A 26,049-nucleotide genomic window follows, 5' to 3' on the forward strand; every position below is an offset into this window, starting at 1 on the left:
CCCGGCCCCTTCCCTCCGTCGCTGGCCGTCTCGGCTCCCTGTCCCCGTGGCTTCATTCTTCCCTTTCTGCCCTGTTCTTGTCGCTTATCTTGTCTGTCTCCATCTCGCTCGGTCCAGCTTCCTGCCCCTGTTCTTCTTTCCTCCCTCGCTGTCGTGCTGCCTGCCCCAGGTTCTTTGTGCGTCTCCAGCCTGCTCCTCATCCTTCTTTGTTGGTCTGTGTCCTGCTCTTCCCCTCTCTCTGCTGCTTTTATCTCCACCTCCGTCAGGCTCCCTGTCCTCCTCTGGCCGTCCTGTTCCCTGCCTCGTGCCTTCTCACTACACGCACACACGCCCCCCCCGCCCCCGTCCAGCCGGATGCTGCTCTTCTCTCCTCCTACTGTCCTGTGCCCTGCTCCTCACCTTTGGTGGCCTCCCCCTCTGCCCAGCAGCCCGTCGCTCCAGGAGCCAGGCGACGGACGGTCCGTTCCCTGCCAAACCGGGACAAGCGCGTGCCGTGGCTTAGCCTCAGCTGGCAACTCTGCACCAGGGAGCTGCTTGCTCGCTCCACCCTCAGTGGGCTGGGGGAGAGAGCTGGAAGGGTAAAAGTGAGAAAAATCATGGGTTGAGATCAAGACGGTTTAATAGGTAAAGCAAAAGCTGTGCGTGGAAGCAAAGCAAGGAATTAATTCGCTCCTCCTTTTCGGCGGGCAGGTGTTGAGCTGTTTCTGGGAAAGCAGGGCTCTGTCATGTGTAACGGTTAGTTAGGAAGAGAAATGCCGTAGCCCCCAAGGACTCCCCCTTCTTCCCACAGTTGGAACCCGCAGTTCGGTACGGGCGTGTAGTGCACGAGCGAGCTAGGCTACGTGCCTAGGAAGCCTCATCTCGTAAGAGCTGTAAGACACCCCCGTGTTCTCTTCAGGTGGAGGTCGGCCTAGAGTCTGGAGCTGCAGAAGAGGCAGGGAGGAGAGGAGGGGAAAGAAGCATGTGAACGGCTAAATTGTGCCAGCAGCGCTGAGAGCGAGAGTCGCGGTGAGTCCTGGGCCAGTGGGGCCCCGTTGCCTCTCTTGTACGTCCTGGGCCCTCCCTGTCTCTCCCCCGGCCCCCTCTCTTTCCTTACCTGCTGCAAAATTATTTTTTTTTTGCGCCCCCCCCCCGCACCTTCTTTCTCCGTCTCGCTCTGAGTGGCTCCCTGCCTCCCCGTCTTTTCAGTCCTCCCTCTCTCTGTCCTGTAGCCTGTGGCTACTTGTTCTTTCTCCGCCTCTCTCTGCCTGGCTCTGGCTCCGTTTTTATTTTTTTACTCCTCCTGCTCTGTCCTGTAGCCTGTCGGTATTTTTGTCTTTCTCTGGCTCTCTCGGTCTGACTCCCTGTGTTACCGAAAAACGCGGTAAAATCGGAAACAACTCCTCAAGACCAATTTAGTATTAAAGAGCAGGCATTCTTTATTCACGGCGCCGGATGCACGGGGGATCGCTCCTCCTGGCGTGCGTACCTCACGCACCTTTCCCGTTCAATTTGTAGATCAAAATTTTACGTATTCATACGTATTCATTATTGTCCTGTCTGCTGATCGGTACAAACTTGCTCGTTCCGTATGTAAATCGCTGCGCAGGCTCGGTGGTGGTCCGTGAGTCGGTGGTCGCGATCTCCCCCTGCCAGAATTGCCTTTTACCTTCTTGGCTGTTAATCTTGGCAGTCTTGGCTAGTTCTCTCAGTCCGCTCCATGAAACCGCGTTTTGTCGTCCTTTTCTGACAGAAGCACGTTGTCTGTTGTTCTGCTGACGTTAACGATCGCCTAGGGACTAAAATGCAGATCGACAGGTGCGCTGATTGGTACGCTCCATGTTCCCGTAATGGAACACCGTCTCTGGTTGGCTGATTTCATCGCTTTGGTTACACCTGTTCCTGTTGTTCAGTTTCTTCTTTTTTGGCTTTGTGTGATTCTCTCTGTGATTCTGTTTTTCTCTGCCTCGCTTTTCCCAGCTCCCCGTCCCTCACTTGGAATGCCCGTTGTCCTTCACCAGCTCACTCTCCCTTGGTTGCCATCCCCGTTTCTGAATTCCTCCTGCTTTGCCACGTAGCCCGTGACTTTTTTCTTAATCTCTCTCTGTCTGCCTCAACGCTCCCCCCGCGCTTTTTCATTCGTCTGCTCTGCTCTGCACCCTGCTACTGTTCTTGCCTTTCTGAGTTCTTCTCCGTCGAGCTCCCTTTCCCAATTTGTGGATTCCTGTTCTTCCTGCAGCCACCGCTGTTCCCTGTGACCTCCGTCTCTCTCTGTCCAGCTCCCTGTCCCTAGGTTTTAATCCCTGCCTCTGCCCGCTGTAGCCCGTCTAGGTTTTTCTCTCGGCCTCTCTCTCTGTCCGGCTCCCTCTCTCTGTGTTCTAATTCCACGTTCTCTGTCACGTAGACCCGTGCTATTTGTTTGTCCTCATCTCTCTCTGTCCAGCTCCTTGCTGCGATGTTTTATTTCTTCCCTCTCTGTCTGTCTTTGTAGCCCGTTGCCGTTGTTGTTTTTTTGTTTTTTTTTTCCCACTTGTTTCTTCATGTGTCTCTGTCTGCCTCCCAGTGCCTGATCTTTAATTCCTCCTTCCCTGTAGGCCGCTGTTCCTTTTTTCCATTCTACATTGTGTTCTCTTTGGTCTGCTGTTCTTATTCATCGGTTCCCTCCTCGCTGCCCTGTGGCTTGTCCCCATTTATTGTTGCCTCTCTCTCCCTCTCTCTGGCTTCTTGCCCCTGTTTTTAAAATTCCTCCCTCTCTTCTCTCTTCCCTGTTGGCCGTGTGATCTTCAGCCTTTCTCCACCTCTTTCTGCCCAGCTCTCTGCGTCTATTCATTAATTCTTCCCTCTCTGCCCTGTAGCCTGTAGCTTCTGTCCTTTCTCCATCTTGCTGTCTCTGGCTTCCCCGTGACCCTCTTTTAGAATTGTTTCTCTCTTCTCTCTGTACGCATTGCGATTCCTTTTGCTCTCCATCTCCCTTTGTTTTGGTGTTTTTTTTGTTGTTTTTCTGGCTCCCTGTCCCTAATTGTTAATTCTCTGCCTTCTCATGCTCTGTACCACGTAGCCCCATGGTTTGTTTTGTGGTGTTCCCTCCCCGGCCCCTTCCCTCCGTCGTTGGCTGTCTCGGCTCCCTGTCCCCGTGGCTTCATTCTTCCCTTTCTGCCCTGTTCTTGTCGCTTATCTTGTCTGTCTCCATCTCGCTCGGTCCAGCTTCCTGCCCCTGTTCTTCTTTCCTCCCTCGCTGTCGTGCTGCCTGCCCCAGGTTCTTTGTGCGTCTCCAGCCTGCTCCTCATCCTTCTTTGTTGGTCTGTGTCCTGCTCTTCCCCTCTCTCTGCTGCTTTTATCTCCACCTCCGTCAGGCTCCCTGTCCTCCTCTGGCCATCCTGTTCCCTGCCTCGTGCCTTCTCACTACACGCACACACGCCCCCCCCGCCCCCGTCCAGCCGGATGCTGCTCTTCTCTCCTCCTACTGTCCTGTGCCCTGCTCGTCACCTTTGGTGGCCTCCCCCTCTGCCCAGCAGCCCGTCGCTCCAGGAGCCAGGCGACGGACGGTCCGTTCCCTGCCAAACCGGGACAAGCGCGTGCCGTGGCTTAGCCTCAGCTGGCAACTCTGCACCAGGGAGCTGCTTGCTCGCTCCACCCTCAGTGGGCTGGGGGAGAGAGCTGGAAGGGTAAAAGTGAGAAAAATCATGGGTTGAGATCAAGACGGTTTAATAGGTAAAGCAAAAGCTGTGCGTGGAAGCAAAGCAAGGAATTAATTCGCTCCTCCTTTTCGGCGGGCAGGTGTTGAGCTGTTTCTGGGAAAGCAGGGCTCTGTCATGTGTAACGGTTAGTTAGGAAGAGAAATGCCGTAGCCCCCAAGGACTCCCCCTTCTTCCCACAGTTGGAACCCGCAGTTCGGTACGGGCGTGTAGTGCACGAGCGAGCTAGGCTACGTGCCTAGGAAGCCTCATCTCGTAAGAGCTGTAAGACACCCCCGTGTTCTCTTCAGGTGGAGGTCGGCCTAGAGTCTGGAGCTGCAGAAGAGGCAGGGAGGAGAGGAGGGGAAAGAAGCATGTGAACGGCTAAATTGTGCCAGCAGCGCTGAGAGCGAGAGTCGCGGTGAGTCCTGGGCCAGTGGGGCCCCGTTGCCTCTCTTGTACGTCCTGGGCCCTCCCTGTCTCTCCCCCGGCCCCCTCTCTTTCCTTACCTGCTGCAAAATTATTTTTTTTTTGCGCCCCCCCCCCGCACCTTCTTTCTCCGTCTCGCTCTGAGTGGCTCCCTGCCTCCCCGTCTTTTCAGTCCTCCCTCTCTCTGTCCTGTAGCCTGTGGCTACTTGTTCTTTCTCCGCCTCTCTCTGCCTGGCTCTGGCTCCGTTTTTATTTTTTTACTCCTCCTGCTCTGTCCTGTAGCCTGTCGGTATTTTTGTCTTTCTCTGGCTCTCTCGGTCTGACTCCCTGTGTTACCGAAAAACGCGGTAAAATCGGAAACAACTCCTCAAGACCAATTTAGTATTAAAGAGCAGGCATTCTTTATTCACGGCGCCGGATGCACGGGGGATCGCTCCTCCTGGCGTGCGTACCTCACGCACCTTTCCCGTTCAATTTGTAGATCAAAATTTTACGTATTCATACGTATTCATTATTGTCCTGTCTGCTGATCGGTACAAACTTGCTCGTTCCGTATGTAAATCGCTGCGCAGGCTCGGTGGTGGTCCGTGAGTCGGTGGTCGCGATCTCCCCCTGCCAGAATTGCCTTTTACCTTCTTGGCTGTTGATCTTGGCAGTCTTGGCTAGTTCTCTCAGTCCGCTCCACGAAACCGCGTTTTGTCGTCCTTTTCTGACAGAAGCACGTTGTCTGTTGTTCTGCTGACGTTAACGATCGCCTAGGGACTAAAATGCAGATCGACAGGTGCGCTGATTCGTACGCTCCATGTTCCCGTAATGGAACACCGTCTCTGGTTGGCTGATTTCATCGCTTTGGTTACACCTGTTCCTGTTGTTCAGTTTCTTCTTTTTTGGCTTTGTGTGATTCTCTCTGTGATTCTGTTTTTCTCTGCCTCGCTTTTCCCAGCTCCCCGTCCCTCACTTGGAATGCCCGTTGTCCTTCACCAGCTCACTCTCCCTTGGTTGCCATCCCCGTTTCTGAATTCCTCCTGCTTTGCCACGTAGCCCGTGACTTTTTTCTTAATCTCTCTCTGTCTGCCTCAACGCTCCCCCCGCGCTTTTTCATTCGTCTGCTCTGCTCTGCACCCTGCTACTGTTCTTGCCTTTCTGAGTTCTTCTCCGTCGAGCTCCCTTTCCCAATTTGTGGATTCCTGTTCTTCCTGCAGCCACCGCTGTTCCCTGTGACCTCCGTCTCTCTCTGTCCAGCTCCCTGTCCCTAGGTTTTAATCCCTGCCTCTGCCCGCTGTAGCCCGTCTAGGTTTTTCTCTCGGCCTCTCTCTCTGTCCGGCTCCCTCTCTCTGTGTTCTAATTCCACGTTCTCTGTCACGTAGACCCGTGCTATTTGTTTGTCCTCATCTCTCTCTGTCCAGCTCCTTGCTGCGATGTTTTATTTCTTCCCTCTCTGTCTGTCTTTGTAGCCCGTTGCCGTTGTTGTTTTTTTGTTTTTTTTTTTCCCACTTGTTTCTTCATGTGTCTCTGTCTGCCTCCCAGTGCCTGATCTTTAATTCCTCCTTCCCTGTAGGCCGCTGTTCCTTTTTTCCATTCTACATTGTGTTCTCTTTGGTCTGCTGTTCTTATTCATCGGTTCCCTCCTCGCTGCCCTGTGGCTTGTCCCCATTTATTGTTGCCTCTCTCTCCCTCTCTCTGGCTTCTTGCCCCTGTTTTTAAAATTCCTCCCTCTCTTCTCTCTTCCCTGTTGGCCGTGTGATCTTCAGCCTTTCTCCACCTCTTTCTGCCCAGCTCTCTGCGTCTATTCATTAATTCTTCCCTCTCTGCCCTGTAGCCTGTAGCTTCTGTCCTTTCTCCATCTTGCTGTCTCTGGCTTCCCCGTGACCCTCTTTTAGAATTGTTTCTCTCTTCTCTCTGTACGCATTGCGATTCCTTTTGCTCTCCATCTCCCTTTGTTTTGGTGTTTTTTTTGTTGTTTTTCTGGCTCCCTGTCCCTAATTGTTAATTCTCTGCCTTCTCATGCTCTGTACCACGTAGCCCCATGGTTTGTTTTGTGGTGTTCCCTCCCCGGCCCCTTCCCTCCGTCGCTGGCCGTCTCGGCTCCCTGTCCCCGTGGCTTCATTCTTCCCTTTCTGCCCTGTTCTTGTCGCTTATCTTGTCTGTCTCCATCTCGCTCGGTCCAGCTTCCTGCCCCTGTTCTTCTTTCCTCCCTCGCTGTCGTGCTGCCTGCCCCAGGTTCTTTGTGCGTCTCCAGCCTGCTCCTCATCCTTCTTTGTTGGTCTGTGTCCTGCTCTTCCCCTCTCTCTGCTGCTTTTATCTCCACCTCCGTCAGGCTCCCTGTCCTCCTCTGGCCGTCCTGTTCCCTGCCTCGTGCCTTCTCACTACACGCACACACGCCCCCCCCGCCCCCGTCCAGCCGGATGCTGCTCTTCTCTCCTCCTACTGTCCTGTGCCCTGCTCGTCACCTTTGGTGGCCTCCCCCTCTGCCCAGCAGCCCGTCGCTCCAGGAGCCAGGCGACGGACGGTCCGTTCCCTGCCAAACCGGGACAAGCGCGTGCCGTGGCTTAGCCTCAGCTGGCAACTCTGCACCAGGGAGCTGCTTGCTCGCTCCACCCTCAGTGGGCTGGGGGAGAGAGCTGGAAGGGTAAAAGTGAGAAAAATCATGGGTTGAGATCAAGACGGTTTAATAGGTAAAGCAAAAGCTGTGCGTGGAAGCAAAGCAAGGAATTAATTCGCTCCTCCTTTTCGGCGGGCAGGTGTTGAGCCACCTCTGGGAAAGCAGGGCTCTGTCATGTGTAACGGTTAGTTAGGAAGAGAAATGCCGTAGCCCCCAAGGACTCCCCCTTCTTCCCACAGTTGGAACCCGCAGTTCGGTACGGGCGTGTAGTGCACGAGCGAGCTAGGCTACGTGCCTAGGAAGCCTCATCTCGTAAGAGCTGTAAGACACCCCCGTGTTCTCTTCAGGTGGAGGTCGGCCTAGAGTCTGGAGCTGCAGAAGAGGCAGGGAGGAGAGGAGGGGAAAGAAGCATGTGAACGGCTAAATTGTGCCAGCAGCGCTGAGAGCGAGAGTCGCGGTGAGTCCTGGGCCAGTGGGGCCCCGTTGCCTCTCTTGTACGTCCTGGGCCCTCCCTGTCTCTCCCCCGGCCCCCTCTCTTTCCTTACCTGCTGCAAAATTATTTTTTTTTTGCGCCCCCCCCCCCGCACCTTCTTTCTCCGTCTCGCTCTGAGTGGCTCCCTGCCTCCCCGTCTTTTCAGTCCTCCCTCTCTCTGTCCTGTAGCCTGTGGCTACTTGTTCTTTCTCCGCCTCTCTCTGCCTGGCTCTGGCTCCGTTTTTATTTTTTTACTCCTCCTGCTCTGTCCTGTAGCCTGTCGGTATTTTTGTCTTTCTCTGGCTCTCTCGGTCTGACTCCCTGTGTTACCGAAAAACGCGGTAAAATCGGAAACAACTCCTCAAGACCAATTTAGTATTAAAGAGCAGGCATTCTTTATTCACGGCGCCGGATGCACGGGGGATCGCTCCTCCTGGCGTGCGTACCTCACGCACCTTTCCCGTTCAATTTGTAGATCAAAATTTTACGTATTCATACGTATTCATTATTGTCCTGTCTGCTGATCGGTACAAACTTGCTCGTTCCGTATGTAAATCGCTGCGCAGGCTCGGTGGTGGTCCGTGAGTCGGTGGTCGCGATCTCCCCCTGCCAGAATTGCCTTTTACCTTCTTGGCTGTTGATCTTGGCAGTCTTGGCTAGTTCTCTCAGTCCGCTCCACGAAACCGCGTTTTGTCGTCCTTTTCTGACAGAAGCACGTTGTCTGTTGTTCTGCTGACGTTAACGATCGCCTAGGGACTAAAATGCAGATCGACAGGTGCGCTGATTGGTACGCTCCATGTTCCCGTAATGGAACACCGTCTCTGGTTGGCTGATTTCATCGCTTTGGTTACACCTGTTCCTGTTGTTCAGTTTCTTCTTTTTTGGCTTTGTGTGATTCTCTCTGTGATTCTGTTTTTCTCTGCCTCGCTTTTCCCAGCTCCCCGTCCCTCACTTGGAATGCCCGTTGTCCTTCACCAGCTCACTCTCCCTTGGTTGCCATCCCCGTTTCTGAATTCCTCCTGCTTTGCCACGTAGCCCGTGACTTTTTTCTTAATCTCTCTCTGTCTGCCTCAACGCTCCCCCCGCGCTTTTTCATTCGTCTGCTCTGCTCTGCACCCTGCTACTGTTCTTGCCTTTCTGAGTTCTTCTCCGTCGAGCTCCCTTTCCCAATTTGTGGATTCCTGTTCTTCCTGCAGCCACCGCTGTTCCCTGTGACCTCCGTCTCTCTCTGTCCAGCTCCCTGTCCCTAGGTTTTAATCCCTGCCTCTGCCCGCTGTAGCCCGTCTAGGTTTTTCTCTCGGCCTCTCTCTCTGTCCGGCTCCCTCTCTCTGTGTTCTAATTCCACGTTCTCTGTCACGTAGACCCGTGCTATTTGTTTGTCCTCATCTCTCTCTGTCCAGCTCCTTGCTGCGATGTTTTATTTCTTCCCTCTCTGTCTGTCTTTGTAGCCCGTTGCCGTTGTTGTTTTTTTGTTTTTTTTTTTCCCACTTGTTTCTTCATGTGTCTCTGTCTGCCTCCCAGTGCCTGATCTTTAATTCCTCCTTCCCTGTAGGCCGCTGTTCCTTTTTTCCATTCTACATTGTGTTCTCTTTGGTCTGCTGTTCTTATTCATCGGTTCCCTCCTCGCTGCCCTGTGGCTTGTCCCCATTTATTGTTGCCTCTCTCTCCCTCTCTCTGGCTTCTTGCCCCTGTTTTTAAAATTCCTCCCTCTCTTCTCTCTTCCCTGTTGGCCGTGTGATCTTCAGCCTTTCTCCACCTCTTTCTGCCCAGCTCTCTGCGTCTATTCATTAATTCTTCCCTCTCTGCCCTGTAGCCTGTAGCTTCTGTCCTTTCTCCATCTTGCTGTCTCTGGCTTCCCCGTGACCCTCTTTTAGAATTGTTTCTCTCTTCTCTCTGTACGCATTGCGATTCCTTTTGCTCTCCATCTCCCTTTGTTTTGGTGTTTTTTTTGTTGTTTTTCTGGCTCCCTGTCCCTAATTGTTAATTCTCTGCCTTCTCATGCTCTGTACCACGTAGCCCCATGGTTTGTTTTGTGGTGTTCCCTCCCCGGCCCCTTCCCTCCGTCGCTGGCCGTCTCGGCTCCCTGTCCCCGTGGCTTCATTCTTCCCTTTCTGCCCTGTTCTTGTCGCTTATCTTGTCTGTCTCCATCTCGCTCGGTCCAGCTTCCTGCCCCTGTTCTTCTTTCCTCCCTCGCTGTCGTGCTGCCTGCCCCAGGTTCTTTGTGCGTCTCCAGCCTGCTCCTCATCCTTCTTTGTTGGTCTGTGTCCTGCTCTTCCCCTCTCTCTGCTGCTTTTATCTCCACCTCCGTCAGGCTCCCTGTCCTCCTCTGGCCGTCCTGTTCCCTGCCTCGTGCCTTCTCACTACACGCACACACGCCCCCCCCGCCCCCGTCCAGCCGGATGCTGCTCTTCTCTCCTCCTACTGTCCTGTGCCCTGCTCGTCACCTTTGGTGGCCTCCCCCTCTGCCCAGCAGCCCGTCGCTCCAGGAGCCAGGCGACGGACGGTCCGTTCCCTGCCAAACCGGGACAAGCGCGTGCCGTGGCTTAGCCTCAGCTGGCAACTCTGCACCAGGGAGCTGCTTGCTCGCTCCACCCTCAGTGGGCTGGGGGAGAGAGCTGGAAGGGTAAAAGTGAGAAAAATCATGGGTTGAGATCAAGACGGTTTAATAGGTAAAGCAAAAGCTGTGCGTGGAAGCAAAGCAAGGAATTAATTCGCTCCTCCTTTTCGGCGGGCAGGTGTTGAGCCACCTCTGGGAAAGCAGGGCTCTGTCATGTGTAACGGTTAGTTAGGAAGAGAAATGCCGTAGCCCCCAAGGACTCCCCCTTCTTCCCACAGTTGGAACCCGCAGTTCGGTACGGGCGTGTAGTGCACGAGCGAGCTAGGCTACGTGCCTAGGAAGCCTCATCTCGTAAGAGCTGTAAGACACCCCCGTGTTCTCTTCAGGTGGAGGTCGGCCTAGAGTCTGGAGCTGCAGAAGAGGCAGGGAGGAGAGGAGGGGAAAGAAGCATGTGAACGGCTAAATTGTGCCAGCAGCGCTGAGAGCGAGAGTCGCGGTGAGTCCTGGGCCAGTGGGGCCCCGTTGCCTCTCTTGTACGTCCTGGGCCCTCCCTGTCTCTCCCCCGGCCCCCTCTCTTTCCTTACCTGCTGCAAAATTATTTTTTTTTTGCGCCCCCCCCCCCGCACCTTCTTTCTCCGTCTCGCTCTGAGTGGCTCCCTGCCTCCCCGTCTTTTCAGTCCTCCCTCTCTCTGTCCTGTAGCCTGTGGCTACTTGTTCTTTCTCCGCCTCTCTCTGCCTGGCTCTGGCTCCGTTTTTATTTTTTTACTCCTCCTGCTCTGTCCTGTAGCCTGTCGGTATTTTTGTCTTTCTCTGGCTCTCTCGGTCTGACTCCCTGTGTTACCGAAAAACGCGGTAAAATCGGAAACAACTCCTCAAGACCAATTTAGTATTAAAGAGCAGGCATTCTTTATTCACGGCGCCGGATGCACGGGGGATCGCTCCTCCTGGCGTGCGTACCTCACGCACCTTTCCCGTTCAATTTGTAGATCAAAATTTTACGTATTCATACGTATTCATTATTGTCCTGTCTGCTGATCGGTACAAACTTGCTCGTTCCGTATGTAAATCGCTGCGCAGGCTCGGTGGTGGTCCGTGAGTCGGTGGTCGCGATCTCCCCCTGCCAGAATTGCCTTTTACCTTCTTGGCTGTTAATCTTGGCAGTCTTGGCTAGTTCTCTCAGTCCGCTCCACGAAACCGCGTTTTGTCGTCCTTTTCTGACAGAAGCACGTTGTCTGTTGTTCTGCTGACGTTAACGATCGCCTAGGGACTAAAATGCAGATCAACAGGTGCGCTGATTCGTACGCTCCATGTTCCCGTAATGGAACACCGTCTCTGGTTGGCTGATTTCATCGCTTTGGTTACACCTGTTCCTGTTGTTCAGTTTCTTCTTTTTTGGCTTTGTGTGATTCTCTCTGTGATTCTGTTTTTCTCTGCCTCGCTTTTCCCAGCTCCCCGTCCCTCACTTGGAATGCCCGTTGTCCTTCACCAGCTCACTCTCCCTTGGTTGCCATCCCCGTTTCTGAATTCCTCCTGCTTTGCCACGTAGCCCGTGACTTTTTTCTTAATCTCTCTCTGTCTGCCTCAACGCTCCCCCCGCGCTTTTTCATTCGTCTGCTCTGCTCTGCACCCTGCTACTGTTCTTGCCTTTCTGAGTTCTTCTCCGTCGAGCTCCCTTTCCCAATTTGTGAATTCCTGTTCTTCCTGCAGCCACCGCTGTTCCCTGTGACCTCCGTCTCTCTCTGTCCAGCTCCCTGTCCCTAGGTTTTAATCCCTGCCTCTGCCCGCTGTAGCCCGTCTAGGTTTTTCTCTCGGCCTCTCTCTCTGTCCGGCTCCCTCTCTCTGTGTTCTAATTCCACGTTCTCTGTCACGTAGACCCGTGCTATTTGTTTGTCCTCATCTCTCTCTGTCCAGCTCCTTGCTGCGATGTTTTATTTCTTCCCTCTCTGTCTGTCTTTGTAGCCCGTTGCCGTTGTTGTTTTTTTTTTTTTTTTCCCACTTGTTTCTTCATGTGTCTCTGTCTGCCTCCCAGTGCCTGATCTTTAATTCCTCCTTCCCTGTAGGCCGCTGTTCCTTTTTTCCATTCTACATTGTGTTCTCTTTGGTCTGCTGTTCTTATTCATCGATTCCCTCCTCGCTGCCCTGTGGCTTGTCCCCATTTATTGTTGCCTCTCTCTCCCTCTCTCTGGCTTCTTGCCCCTGTTTTTAAAATTCCTCCCTCTCTTCTCTCTTCCCTGTTGGCCGTGTGATCTTCAGCCTTTCTCCACCTCTTTCTGCCCAGCTCTCTGCGTCTATTCATTAATTCTTCCCTCTCTGCCCTGTAGCCTGTAGCTTCTGTCCTTTCTCCATCTTGCTGTCTCTGGCTTCCCCGTGACCCTCTTTTAGAATTGTTTCTCTCTTCTCTCTGTACGCATTGCGATTCCTTTTGCTCTCCATCTCCCTTTGTTTTGGTGTTTTTTTTGTTGTTTTTCTGGCTCCCTGTCCCTAATTGTTAATTCTCTGCCTTCTCATGCTCTGTACCACGTAGCCCCATGGTTTGTTTTGTGGTGTTCCCTCCCCGGCCCCTTCCCTCCGTCGTTGGCTGTCTCGGCTCCCTGTCCCCGTGGCTTCATTCTTCCCTTTCTGCCCTGTTCTTGTCGCTTATCTTGTCTGTCTCCATCTCGCTCGGTCCAGCTTCCTGCCCCTGTTCTTCTTTCCTCCCTCGCTGTCGTGCTGCCTGCCCCAGGTTCTTTGTGCGTCTCCAGCCTGCTCCTCATCCTTCTTTGTTGGTCTGTGTCCTGCTCTTCCCCTCTCTCTGCTGCTTTTATCTCCACCTCCGTCAGGCTCCCTGTCCTCCTCTGGCCGTCCTGTTCCCTGCCTCGTGCCTTCTCACTACACGCACACACGCCCCCCCGCCCCCGTCCAGCCGGATGCTGCTCTTCTCTCCTCCTACTGTCCTGTGCCCTGCTCCTCACCTTTGGTGGCCTCCCCCTCTGCTCAGCAGCCCGTCGCTCCAGGAGCCAGGCGACGGACGGTCCGTTCCCTGCCAAACCGGGACAAGCGCGTGCCGTGGCTTAGCCTCAGCTGGCAACTCTGCACCAGGGAGCTGCTTGCTCGCTCCACCCTCAGTGGGCTGGGGGAGAGAGCTGGAAGGGTAAAAGTGAGAAAAATCATGGGTTGAGATCAAGACGGTTTAATAGGTAAAGCAAAAGCTGTGCGTGGAAGCAAAGCAAGGAATTAATTCGCTCCTCCTTTTCGGCGGGCAGGTGTTGAGCTGTTTCTGGGAAAGCAGGGCTCTGTCATGTGTAACGGTTAGTTAGGAAGAGAAATGCCGTAGCCCCCAAGGACTCCCCCTTCTTCCCACAGTTGGAACCCGCAGTTCGGTACGGGCGTGTAGTGCACGAGCGAGCTAGGCTACGTGCCTAGGAAGCCTCATCTCGTAAGAGCTGTAAGACACCCCCGTGTTCTCTTCAGGTGGAGGTCGGCCTAGAGTCTGGAGCTGCAGAAGAGGCAGGGAGGAGAGGAGGGGAAAGAAGCATGTGAACGGCTAAATTGTGCCAGCAGCGCTGAGAGCGAGAGTCGCGGTGAGTCCTGGGCCACTGGGGCCCCGTTGCCTCTCTTGTACGTCCTGGGCCCTCCCTGTCTCTCCCCCGGCCCCCTCTCTTTCCTTACCTGCTGCAAAATTATTTTTTTTTTGCGCCCCCCCCCGCACCTTCTTTCTCCGTCTCGCTCTGAGTGGCTCCCTGCCTCCCCGTCTTTTCAGTCCTCCCTCTCTCTGTCCTGTAGCCTGTGGCTACTTGTTCTTTCTCCGCCTCTCTCTGCCTGGCTCTGGCTCCGTTTTTATTTTTTTACTCCTCCTGCTCTGTCCTGTAGCCTGTCGGTATTTTTGTCTTTCTCTGGCTCTCTCGGTCTGACTCCCTGTGTTACCGAAAAACGCGGTAAAATCGGAAACAACTCCTCAAGACCAATTTAGTATTAAAGAGCAGGCATTCTTTATTCACGGCGCCGGATGCACGGGGGATCGCTCCTCCTGGCGTGCGTACCTCACGCACCTTTCCCGTTCAATTTGTAGATCAAAATTTTACGTATTCATACGTATTCATTATTGTCCTGTCTGCTGATCGGTACAAACTTGCTCGTTCCGTATGTAAATCGCTGCGCAGGCTCGGTGGTGGTCCGTGAGTCGGTGGTCGCGATCTCCCCCTGCCAGAATTGCCTTTTACCTTCTTGGCTGTTAATCTTGGCAGTCTTGGCTAGTTCTCTCAGTCCGCTCCACGAAACCGCGTTTTGTCGTCCTTTTCTGACAGAAGCACGTTGTCTGTTGTTCTGCTGACGTTAACGATCGCCTAGGGACTAAAATGCAGATCGACAGGTGCGCTGATTCGTACGCTCCATGTTCCCGTAATGGAACACCGTCTCTGGTTGGCTGATTTCATCGCTTTGGTTACACCTGTTCCTGTTGTTCAGTTTCTTCTTTTTTGGCTTTGTGTGATTCTCTCTGTGATTCTGTTTTTCTCTGCCTCGCTTTTCCCAGCTCCCCGTCCCTCACTTGGAATGCCCGTTGTCCTTCACCAGCTCACTCTCCCTTGGTTGCCATCCCCGTTTCTGAATTCCTCCTGCTTTGCCACGTAGCCCGTGACTTTTTTCTTAATCTCTCTCTGTCTGCCTCAACGCTCCCCCCGCGCTTTTTCATTCGTCTGCTCTGCTCTGCACCCTGCTACTGTTCTTGCCTTTCTGAGTTCTTCTCCGTCGAGCTCCCTTTCCCAATTTGTGAATTCCTGTTCTTCCTGCAGCCACCGCTGTTCCCTGTGACCTCCGTCTCTCTCTGTCCAGCTCCCTGTCCCTAGGTTTTAATCCCTGCCTCTGCCCGCTGTAGCCCGTCTAGGTTTTTCTCTCGGCCTCTCTCTCTGTCCGGCTCCCTCTCTCTGTGTTCTAATTCCACGTTCTCTGTCACGTAGACCCGTGCTATTTGTTTGTCCTCATCTCTCTCTGTCCAGCTCCTTGCTGCGATGTTTTATTTCTTCCCTCTCTGTCTGTCTTTGTAGCCCGTTGCCGTTGTTGTTTTTTTGTTTTTTTTTTTTCCCACTTGTTTCTTCATGTGTCTCTGTCTGCCTCCCAGTGCCTGATCTTTAATTCCTCCTTCCCTGTAGGCCGCTGTTCCTTTTTTCCATTCTACATTGTGTTCTCTTTGGTCTGCTGTTCTTATTCATCGGTTCCCTCCTCGCTGCCCTGTGGCTTGTCCCCATTTATTGTTGCCTCTCTCTCCCTCTCTCTGGCTTCTTGCCCCTGTTTTTAAAATTCCTCCCTCTCTTCTCTCTTCCCTGTTGGCCGTGTGATCTTCAGCCTTTCTCCACCTCTTTCTGCCCAGCTCTCTGCGTCTATTCATTAATTCTTCCCTCTCTGCCCTGTAGCCTGTAGCTTCTGTCCTTTCTCCATCTTGCTGTCTCTGGCTTCCCCGTGACCCTCTTTTAGAATTGTTTCTCTCTTCTCTCTGTATGCATTGCGATTCCTTTTGCTCTCCATCTCCCTTTGTTTTGGTGTTTTTTTTGTTGTTTTTCTGGCTCCCTGTCCCTAATTGTTAATTCTCTGCCTTCTCATGCTCTGTACCACGTAGCCCCATGGTTTGTTTTGTGGTGTTCCCTCCCCGGCCCCTTCCCTCCGTCGTTGGCTGTCTCGGCTCCCTGTCCCCGTGGCTTCATTCTTCCCTTTCTGCCCTGTTCTTGTCGCTTATCTTGTCTGTCTCCATCTCGCTCGGTCCAGCTTCCTGCCCCTGTTCTTCTTTCCTCCCTCGCTGTCGTGCTGCCTGCCCCAGGTTCTTTGTGCGTCTCCAGCCTGCTCCTCATCCTTCTTTGTTGGTCTGTGTCCTGCTCTTCCCCTCTCTCTGCTGCTTTTATCTCCACCTCCGTCAGGCTCCCTGTCCTCCTCTGGCCGTCCTGTTCCCTGCCTCGTGCCTTCTCACTACACGCACACACGCCCCCCCCGCCCCCGTCCAGCCGGATGCTGCTCTTCTCTCCTCCTACTGTCCTGTGCCCTGCTCGTCACCTTTGGTGGCCTCCCCCTCTGCCCAGCAGCCCGTCGCTCCAGGAGCCAGGCGACGGACGGTCCGTTCCCTGCCAAACCGGGACAAGCGCGTGCCGTGGCTTAGCCTCAGCTGGCAACTCTGCACCAGGGAGCTGCTTGCTCGCTCCACCCTCAGTGGGCTGGGGGAGAGAGCTGGAAGGGTAAAAGTGAGAAAAATCATGGGTTGAGATCAAGACGGTTTAATAGGTAAAGCAAAAGCTGTGCGTGGAAGCAAAGCAAGGAATTAATTCGCTCCTCCTTTTCAGCGGGCAGGTGTTGAGCTGTTTCTGGGAAAGCAGGGCTCTGTCATGTGTAACGGTTAGTTAGGAAGAGAAATGCCGTAGCCCCCAAGGACTCCCCCTTCTTCCCACAGTTGGAACCCGCAGTTCGGTACGGGCGTGTAGTGCACGAGCGAGCTAGGCTACGTGCCTAGGAAGCCTCATCTCGTAAGAGCTGTAAGACACCCCCGTGTTCTCTTCAGGTGGAGGTCGGCCTAGAGTCTGGAGCTGCAGAAGAGGCAGGGAGGAGAGGAGGGGAAAGAAGCATGTGAACGGCTAAATTGTGCCAGCAGCGCTGAGAGCGAGAGTCGCGGTGAGTCCTGGGCCAGTGGGGCCCCGTTGCCTCTCTTGTACGTCCTGGGCCCTCCCTGTCTCTCCCCCGGCCCCCTCTCTTTCCTTACCTGCTGCAAAATTATTTTTTTTTTGCGCCCCCCCCGCACCTTCTTTCTCCGTCTCGCTCTGAGTGGCTCCCTGCCTCCCCGTCTTTTCAGTCCTCCCTCTCTCTGTCCTGTAGCCTGTGGCTACTTGTTCTTTCTCCGCCTCTCTCTGCCTGGCTCTGGCTCCGTTTTTATTTTTTTACTCCTCCTGCTCTGTCCTGTAGCCTGTCGGTATTTTTGTCTTTCTCTGGCTCTCTCGGTCTGACTCCCTGTGTTACCGAAAAACGCGGTAAAATCGGAAACAACTCCTCAAGACCAATTTAGTATTAAAGAGCAGGCATTCTTTATTCACGGCGCCAGATGCACGGGGGATCGCTCCTCCTGGCGTGCGTACCTCACGCACCTTTCCCGTTCAATTTGTAGATCAAAATTTTACGTATTCATACGTATTCATTATTGTCCTGTCTGCTGATCGGTACAAACTTGCTCGTTCCGTATGTAAATCGCTGCGCAGGCTCGGTGGTGGTCCGTGAGTCGGTGGTCGCGATCTCCCCCTGCCAGAATTGCCTTTTACCTTCTTGGCTGTTAATCTTGGCAGTCTTGGCTAGTTCTCTCAGTCCGCTCCACGAAACCGCGTTTTGTCGTCCTTTTCTGACAGAAGCACGTTGTCTGTTGTTCTGCTGACGTTAACGATCGCCTAGGGACTAAAATGCAGATCGACAGGTGCGCTGATTCGTACGCTCCATGTTCCCGTAATGGAACACCGTCTCTGGTTGGCTGATTTCATCGCTTTGGTTACACCTGTTCCTGTTGTTCAGTTTCTTCTTTTTTGGCTTTGTGTGATTCTCTCTGTGATTCTGTTTTTCTCTGCCTCGCTTTTCCCAGCTCCCCGTCCCTCACTTGGAATGCCCGTTGTCCTTCACCAGCTCACTCTCCCTTGGTTGCCATCCCCGTTTCTGAATTCCTCCTGCTTTGCCACGTAGCCCGTGACTTTTTTCTTAATCTCTCTCTGTCTGCCTCAACGCTCCCCCCGCGCTTTTTCATTCGTCTGCTCTGCTCTGCACCCTGCTACTGTTCTTGCCTTTCTGAGTTCTTCTCCGTCGAGCTCCCTTTCCCAATTTGTGAATTCCTGTTCTTCCTGCAGCCACCGCTGTTCCCTGTGACCTCCGTCTCTCTCTGTCCAGCTCCCTGTCCCTAGGTTTTAATCCCTGCCTCTGCCCGCTGTAGCCCGTCTAGGTTTTTCTCTCGGCCTCTCTCTCTGTCCGGCTCCCTCTCTCTGTGTTCTAATTCCACGTTCTCTGTCACGTAGACCCGTGCTATTTGTTTGTCCTCATCTCTCTCTGTCCAGCTCCTTGCTGCGATGTTTTATTTCTTCCCTCTCTGTCTGTCTTTGTAGCCCGTTGCCGTTGTTGTTTTTTTTTTTTTTTTTTCCCACTTGTTTCTTCATGTGTCTCTGTCTGCCTCCCAGTGCCTGATCTTTAATTCCTCCTTCCCTGTAGGCCGCTGTTCCTTTTTTCCATTCTACATTGTGTTCTCTTTGGTCTGCTGTTCTTATTCATCGATTCCCTCCTCGCTGCCCTGTGGCTTGTCCCCATTTATTGTTGCCTCTCTCTCCCTCTCTCTGGCTTCTTGCCCCTGTTTTTAAAATTCCTCCCTCTCTTCTCTCTTCCCTGTTGGCCGTGTGATCTTCAGCCTTTCTCCACCTCTTTCTGCCCAGCTCTCTGCGTCTATTCATTAATTCTTCCCTCTCTGCCCTGTAGCCTGTAGCTTCTGTCCTTTCTCCATCTTGCTGTCTCTGGCTTCCCCGTGACCCTCTTTTAGAATTGTTTCTCTCTTCTCTCTGTACGCATTGCGATTCCTTTTGCTCTCCATCTCCCTTTGTTTTGGTGTTTTTTTTGTTGTTTTTCTGGCTCCCTGTCCCTAATTGTTAATTCTCTGCCTTCTCATGCTCTGTACCACGTAGCCCCATGGTTTGTTTTGTGGTGTTCCCTCCCCGGCCCCTTCCCTCCGTCGTTGGCTGTCTCGGCTCCCTGTCCCCGTGGCTTCATTCTTCCCTTTCTGCCCTGTTCTTGTCGCTTATCTTGTCTGTCTCCATCTCGCTCGGTCCAGCTTCCTGCCCCTGTTCTTCTTTCCTCCCTCGCTGTCGTGCTGCCTGCCCCAGGTTCTTTGTGCGTCTCCAGCCTGCTCCTCATCCTTCTTTGTTGGTCTGTGTCCTGCTCTTCCCCTCTCTCTGCTGCTTTTATCTCCACCTCCGTCAGGCTCCCTGTCCTCCTCTGGCCGTCCTGTTCCCTGCCTCGTGCCTTCTCACTACACGCACACACGCCCCCCCGCCCCCGTCCAGCCGGATGCTGCTCTTCTCTCCTCCTACTGTCCTGTGCCCTGCTCCTCACCTTTGGTGGCCTCCCCCTCTGCTCAGCAGCCCGTCGCTCCAGGAGCCAGGCGACGGACGGTCCGTTCCCTGCCAAACCGGGACAAGCGCGTGCCGTGGCTTAGCCTCAGCTGGCAACTCTGCACCAGGGAGCTGCTTGCTCGCTCCACCCTCAGTGGGCTGGGGGAGAGAGCTGGAAGGGTAAAAGTGAGAAAAATCATGGGTTGAGATCAAGACGGTTTAATAGGTAAAGCAAAAGCTGTGCGTGGAAGCAAAGCAAGGAATTAATTCGCTCCTCCTTTTCGGCGGGCAGGTGTTGAGCTGTTTCTGGGAAAGCAGGGCTCTGTCATGTGTAACGGTTACTTAGGAAGAGAAATGCCGTAGCCCCCAAGGACTCCCCCTTCTTCCCCCAGCTGCGTGTGCTGAGCATGATGTCAAATGGTATGGAATATCCCTTTGGTCAGTTAGCTGGGAAAGCTTTCCCAGCTGTGTCCTCTCCCAGCCTACTTGCTGGTGGGGCACTGAGAGAACCAGAAGAGGCCCTGACTGTGGAAGCAGTGCTCAGCAAGAACCAAAACATCTCTACATTATTAACGGTGTTTTGAGCATAAATCCAAAACTTATCCCTTCCTAGCTACTCTGGAGAAAATGAGCACTATCCCAGCCAACACCAGCTCCGTGCGGCTGCGGCAACGGCGGCCGAGGTGGCCTTGGGGCAGTGGGAGCGTTGGGGACCCTGAGCCACGAATGGCTCCTGGGACTTGTTACGCGTGTGCGCCTGCACAAACACCTGCCCTCTCCTTTGCCCTCAGGGCTGCGTTTGCGCTGCCTTTGCGTGGGGCAAGGGGCTGTGATGGAGCCCAGGGGAGGAGGTGGTGCACTGTGGGGGTGAGGGGAGGGGGCCCCCCGTTGCTGCTGTGCCTCAGCTGCGCGCGGGGGCTGGAGGAGCCCCAGGTGCGGGCAGTGGGGCTGATGGTGCCGGCTCCTCCCTGGAAAAGGGGTGGTGCCCGGCTCCGGGGGGCCAGTGTGAGCCGAGGGCGGAGCGGAGCGGAGCTGTGGCCGAGCGTCAGCGGGCTGCGACTGTAGCGAGGGAGAAGGTGAGCGGGGGCTGCGGGGTGGGCCGCTGGGTCCCGGGTAAAGCCCCGAGGCGGGCTGCGGCGGGGCAGCGCCGGGTCGGAGCGGAGCTGTGGGGAGAGCGAGGCTGTGGTGAGGGCTCGGTGGGGGTTCCGGGTGCATCGGCGGGAGGGACGGTGCCCCGCAGGGTCAGAGAGCGGGAGGGCGGGCTCGCGGCATTCCGGGAGCTGTGGTGGTGTGGCTGTGGGCTGGCCGTGCGGCCGTGTTGTGTCGCAGAGCATGCCGGGAGCTGTGGTGGTGCGGCTGTGGGCTGGCCGGGCGGCCGTGTTGTGCCGCAGAGCATGCCGGGAGGTGTAGTCCTTGCGGCGCGCGGCTGCGGTGCGGCCGTGTTGTGGCGCAGAGCATGCCGGGAGGTGTAGTCCTTGCGGCGCGCGGCTGCCGGGCGGCCGTGTTGTGGCGCAGAGCATGCCGGGAGGTGTAGTCCTTGCGGCGCGCGGCTGCCGGGCGGCCGTGTTGTGGCGCAGAGCATGCCGGGAGGTGTAGTCCAGGCGCAGTGGCTGCCGGCGCTGTCACGTGGTTCGCCGGGGCGTGGCGGGAGGCGCGGTCTTCCGGCGCTCGGGTGCCGGGCGGCCGTGCCGCGTACGGTACGCGCGGTGTATTTGGGGTTGGATTCGTGTTGATTTCTGGGGGCTTGCGGGTGCGGCCGCTCCCCGAGAAGCGGTGAGTTCCCCGGGAGCTGACAGAAGGGAAGAGGGAAAGGAGGAGGACGGTGACCTTTTCCCCGTGCCCAGGGCGCAGATGATGGCCGCCTCCCCGGCTCGCCGGAGCTCCCGCTCAGCCTCCCCTTGCCCCCCCCTTGCCCCGTGCGCCTGCCCCCAGCCCCGGCACCTCCCCTGCAGCGTGCCGCGTAGCCCTTGGCCGCCCCCAGGCCCTGTCGTGAAGGCAGCGAGCCGGCCCTCAAGCGCACTGGATTCCCCCTCGGCGCAGGGGCCCTTAGCAGTAGCGCGGGGAAGGGGCGCTGTGTCCAGAAGCCCCTGCGCAAGGAGAGGCTTTGGCCAGGGTCGATCGACGGTAATGACGGTCGCTGTTTCTTCTTTCCCTCTCCCAGAGACCGTGCTGAGGACGTGGTTGTCTGTCCTTCCCCCGGGGATGCCGTTGACTGCGGCCGTCTCAGGCTCGCGTGGCTTCTCTCTGCCCGGCCTCGCCGTCCTTGCAGCGCAGGGCCGAAAAGGGATAGACAAAGCCCTTCCCGGCTGTGGAGAGGAGCTGCCTCGGCTGAAGCTGGAGACGCCAACGAAAGGTAAAGCAGAAGAAACTGAAGGCGCTCTGGCTGCCAGCTGCTTTCCTGCTGCAGGCAAGAGAGAGCCTGTCCCTGCAGGTGAGGGAGGAAGGATCCCCCTTCATAGCTCGCAGCGGGCCAGGCCACCAACGTGCACCGCAGGGTCTGTACGCGTAACCCGCAGTTCGGTACGGGCGTGTAGTGCACGAGCGAGCTAGGCTACGTGCCGAGGAAGCCTCATCTCGTAAGAGCTGTAAGACACCCCCGTGTTCTCTTCAGGTGGAGGTCGGCCTAGAGTCTGGAGCTGCAGAAGAGGCAGGGAGGAGAGGAGGGGAAAGAAGCATGTGAACGGCTAAATTGTGCCAGCAGCGCTGAGAGCGAGAGTCGCGGTGAGTCCTGGGCCAGTGGGGCCCCGTTGCCTCTCTTGTACGTCCTGGGCCCTCCCTGTCTCTCCCCCGGCCCCCTCTCTTTCCTTACCTGCTGCAAAATTATTTTTTTTTTGCGCCCCCCCCCGCACCTTCTTTCTCCGTCTCGCTCTGAGTGGCTCCCTGCCTCCCCGTCTTTTCAGTCCTCCCTCTCTCTGTCCTGTAGCCTGTGGCTACTTGTTCTTTCTCCGCCTCTCTCTGCCTGGCTCTGGCTCCGTTTTTATTTTTTTACTCCTCCTGCTCTGTCCTGTAGCCTGTCGGTATTTTTGTCTTTCTCTGGCTCTCTCGGTCTGACTCCCTGTGTTACTGAAAAACGCGGTAAAATCGGAAACAACTCCTCAAGACCAATTTAGTATTAAAGAGCAGGCATTCTTTATTCACGGCGCCGGATGCACGGGGGATCGCTCCTCCTGGCGTGCGTACCTCACGCACCTTTCCCGTTCAATTTGTAGATCAAAATTTTACGTATTCATACGTATTCATTATTGTCCTGTCTGCTGATCGGTACAAACTTGCTCGTTCCGTATGTAAATCGCTGCGCAGGCTCGGTGGTGGTCCGTGAGTCGGTGGTCGCGATCTCCCCCTGCCAGAATTGCCTTTTACCTTCTTGGCTGTTAATCTTGGCAGTCTTGGCTAGTTCTCTCAGTCCGCTCCACGAAACCGCGTTTTGTCGTCCTTTTCTGACAGAAGCACGTTGTCTGTTGTTCTGCTGACGTTAACGATCGCCTAGGGACTAAAATGCAGATCGACAGGTGCGCTGATTGGTACGCTCCATGTTCCCGTAATGGAACACCGTCTCTGGTTGGCTGATTTCATCGCTTTGGTTACACCTGTTCCTGTTGTTCAGTTTCTTCTTTTTTGGCTTTGTGTGATTCTCTCTGTGATTCTGTTTTTCTCTGCCTCGCTTTTCCCAGCTCCCCGTCCCTCACTTGGAATGCCCGTTGTCCTTCACCAGCTCACTCTCCCTTGGTTGCCATCCCCGTTTCTGAATTCCTCCTGCTTTGCCACGTAGCCCGTGACTTTTTTCTTAATCTCTCTCTGTCTGCCTCAACGCTCCCCCCGCGCTTTTTCATTCGTCTGCTCTGCTCTGCACCCTGCTACTGTTCTTGCCTTTCTGAGTTCTTCTCCGTCGAGCTCCCTTTCCCAATTTGTGAATTCCTGTTCTTCCTGCAGCCACCGCTGTTCCCTGTGACCTCCGTCTCTCTCTGTCCAGCTCCCTGTCCCTAGGTTTTAATCCCTGCCTCTGCCCGCTGTAGCCCGTCTAGGTTTTTCTCTCGGCCTCTCTCTCTGTCCGGCTCCCTCTCTCTGTGTTCTAATTCCACGTTCTCTGTCACGTAGACCCGTGCTATTTGTTTGTCCTCATCTCTCTCTGTCCAGCTCCTTGCTGCGATGTTTTATTTCTTCCCTCTCTGTCTGTCTTTGTAGCCCGTTGCCGTTGTTGTTTTTTTTTTTTTTTTTCCCACTTGTTTCTTCATGTGTCTCTGTCTGCCTCCCAGTGCCTGATCTTTAATTCCTCCTTCCCTGTAGGCCGCTGTTCCTTTTTTCCATTCTACATTGTGTTCTCTTTGGTCTGCTGTTCTTATTCATCGATTCCCTCCTCGCTGCCCTGTGGCTTGTCCCCATTTATTGTTGCCTCTCTCTCCCTCTCTCTGGCTTCTTGCCCCTGTTTTTAAAATTCCTCCCTCTCTTCTCTCTTCCCTGTTGGCCGTGTGATCTTCAGCCTTTCTCCACCTCTTTCTGCCCAGCTCTCTGCGTCTATTCATTAATTCTTCCCTCTCTGCCCTGTAGCCTGTAGCTTCTGTCCTTTCTCCATCTTGCTGTCTCTGGCTTCCCCGTGACCCTCTTTTAGAATTGTTTCTCTCTTCTCTCTGTACGCATTGCGATTCCTTTTGCTCTCCATCTCCCTTTGTTTTGGTGTTTTTTTTGTTGTTTTTCTGGCTCCCTGTCCCTAATTGTTAATTCTCTGCCTTCTCATGCTCTGTACCACGTAGCCCCATGGTTTGTTTTGTGGTGTTCCCTCCCCGGCCCCTTCCCTCCGTCGTTGGCTGTCTCGGCTCCCTGTCCCCGTGGCTTCATTCTTCCCTTTCTGCCCTGTTCTTGTCGCTTATCTTGTCTGTCTCCATCTCGCTCGGTCCAGCTTCCTGCCCCTGTTCTTCTTTCCTCCCTCGCTGTCGTGCTGCCTGCCCCAGGTTCTTTGTGCGTCTCCAGCCTGCTCCTCATCCTTCTTTGTTGGTCTGTGTCCTGCTCTTCCCCTCTCTCTGCTGCTTTTATCTCCACCTCCGTCAGGCTCCCTGTCCTCCTCTGGCCGTCCTGTTCCCTGCCTCGTGCCTTCTCACTACACGCACACACGCCCCCCCGCCCCCGTCCAGCCGGATGCTGCTCTTCTCTCCTCCTACTGTCCTGTGCCCTGCTCCTCACCTTTGGTGGCCTCCCCCTCTGCTCAGCAGCCCGTCGCTCCAGGAGCCAGGCGACGGACGGTCCGTTCCCTGCCAAACCGGGACAAGCGCGTGCCGTGGCTTAGCCTCAGCTGGCAACTCTGCACCAGGGAGCTGCTTGCTCGCTCCACCCTCAGTGGGCTGGGGGAGAGAGCTGGAAGGGTAAAAGTGAGAAAAATCATGGGTTGAGATCAAGACGGTTTAATAGGTAAAGCAAAAGCTGTGCGTGGAAGCAAAGCAAGGAATTAATTCGCTCCTCCTTTTCGGCGGGCAGGTGTTGAGCTGTTTCTGGGAAAGCAGGGCTCTGTCATGTGTAACGGTTACTTAGGAAGAGAAATGCCGTAGCCCCCAAGGACTCCCCCTTCTTCCCCCAGCTGCGTGTGCTGAGCATGATGTCAAATGGTATGGAATATCCCTTTGGTCAGTTAGCTGGGAAAGCTTTCCCAGCTGTGTCCTCTCCCAGCCTACTTGCTGGTGGGGCACTGAGAGAACCAGAAGAGGCCCTGACTGTGGAAGCAGTGCTCAGCAAGAACCAAAACATCTCTACATTATTAACGGTGTTTTGAGCATAAATCCAAAACTTATCCCTTCCTAGCTACTCTGGAGAAAATGAGCACTATCCCAGCCAACACCAGCTCCGTGCGGCTGCGGCAACGGCGGCCGAGGTGGCCTTGGGGCAGTGGGAGCGTTGGGGACCCTGAGCCACGAATGGCTCCTGGGACTTGTTACGCGTGTGCGCCTGCACAAACACCTGCCCTCTCGTTTGCCCTCAGGGCTGCGTTTGCGCTGCCTTTGCGTGGGGCAAGGGGCTGTGATGGAGCCCAGGGGAGGAGGTGGTGCACTGTGGGGGTGAGGGGAGGGGGCCCCCCGTTGCTGCTGTGCCTCAGCTGCGCGCGGGGGCTGGAGGAGCCCCAGGTGCGGGCGGTGGGGCTGATGGTGCCGGCTCCTCCCTGGAAAAGGGGTGGTGCCGTGCTCCGGGGGGCCAGTGTGAGCCGAGGGCGGAGCGGAGCGGAGCTGTGGCCGAGCGTCAGCGGGCTGCGACTGTAGCGAGGGGGAAGGTGAGCGGGGGCTGGGGGGTGGGCCGCTGGGTCCCGGGTAAAGCCCCGAGGAGGGCTGCGGCGGGGCAGCGCCGGGTCGGAGCGGAGCTGTGGGGAGAGCGAGGCTGTGGTGAGGGCTCGGTGGGGGTTCCGGGTGCATCGGCGGGAGGGACGGTGCCCCGCAGGGTCAGAGAGCGGGAGGGCGGGCTCGCGGCATTCCGGGAGCTGTGGTGGTGCGCCTGGCGGCTGGCCGTGCGGCCGTGTTGTGTCGCAGAGCATGCCGGGAGCTGCAGTCCTTGTGGCGCGCGGCTGCGGTGCGGCCGTGTTGTGCCGCAGAGCATGCCGGGAGGTGTAGTCCTTGCGGCGCGCGGCTGCCGGGCGGCCGTGTTGTGGCGCAGAGCATGCCGGGAGGTGTAGTCCAGGCGCAGTGGCTGCCGGCGCTGTCACGTGGTTCGCCGGGGCGTGGCGGGAGGCGCGGTCTTCCGGCGCTCGGGTGCCGGGCGGCCGTGCCGCGTACGGTACGCGCGGTGTATTTGGGGTTGGATTCGTGTTGATTTCTGGGGGCTTGCGGGTGCGGCCGCTCCCCGAGAAGCGGTGAGTTCCCCGGGAGCTGACAGAAGGGAAGAGGGAAAGGAGGAGGACGGTGACCTTTTCCCCGTGCCCAGGGCGCAGATGATGGCCGCCTCCCCGGCTCGCCGGAGCTCCCGCTCAGCCTCCCCTTGCCCCCCCCTTGCCCCGTGCGCCTGCCCCCAGCCCCGGCACCTCCCCTGCAGCGTGCCGCGTAGCCCTTGGCCGCCCCCAGGCCCTGTCGTGAAGGCAGCGAGCCGGCCCTCAAGCGCACTGGATTCCCCCTCGGCGCAGGGGCCCGTAGCAGTAGCGCGGGGAAGGGGCGCTGTGTCCAGAAGCCCCTGCGCAAGGAGAGGCTTTGGCCAGGGTCGATCGACGGTAATGACGGTCGCTGTTTCTTCTTTCCCTCTCCCAGAGACCGTGCTGAGGACGTGGTTGTCTGTCCTTCCCCCGGGGATGC

The sequence above is a fragment of the Phalacrocorax aristotelis genome, unplaced genomic scaffold (genome assembly GCF_949628215.1).
Source record: "Phalacrocorax aristotelis unplaced genomic scaffold, bGulAri2.1 scaffold_70, whole genome shotgun sequence".
In the NCBI taxonomy this organism is placed as follows: Eukaryota; Metazoa; Chordata; class Aves; order Suliformes; family Phalacrocoracidae; genus Phalacrocorax; species Phalacrocorax aristotelis.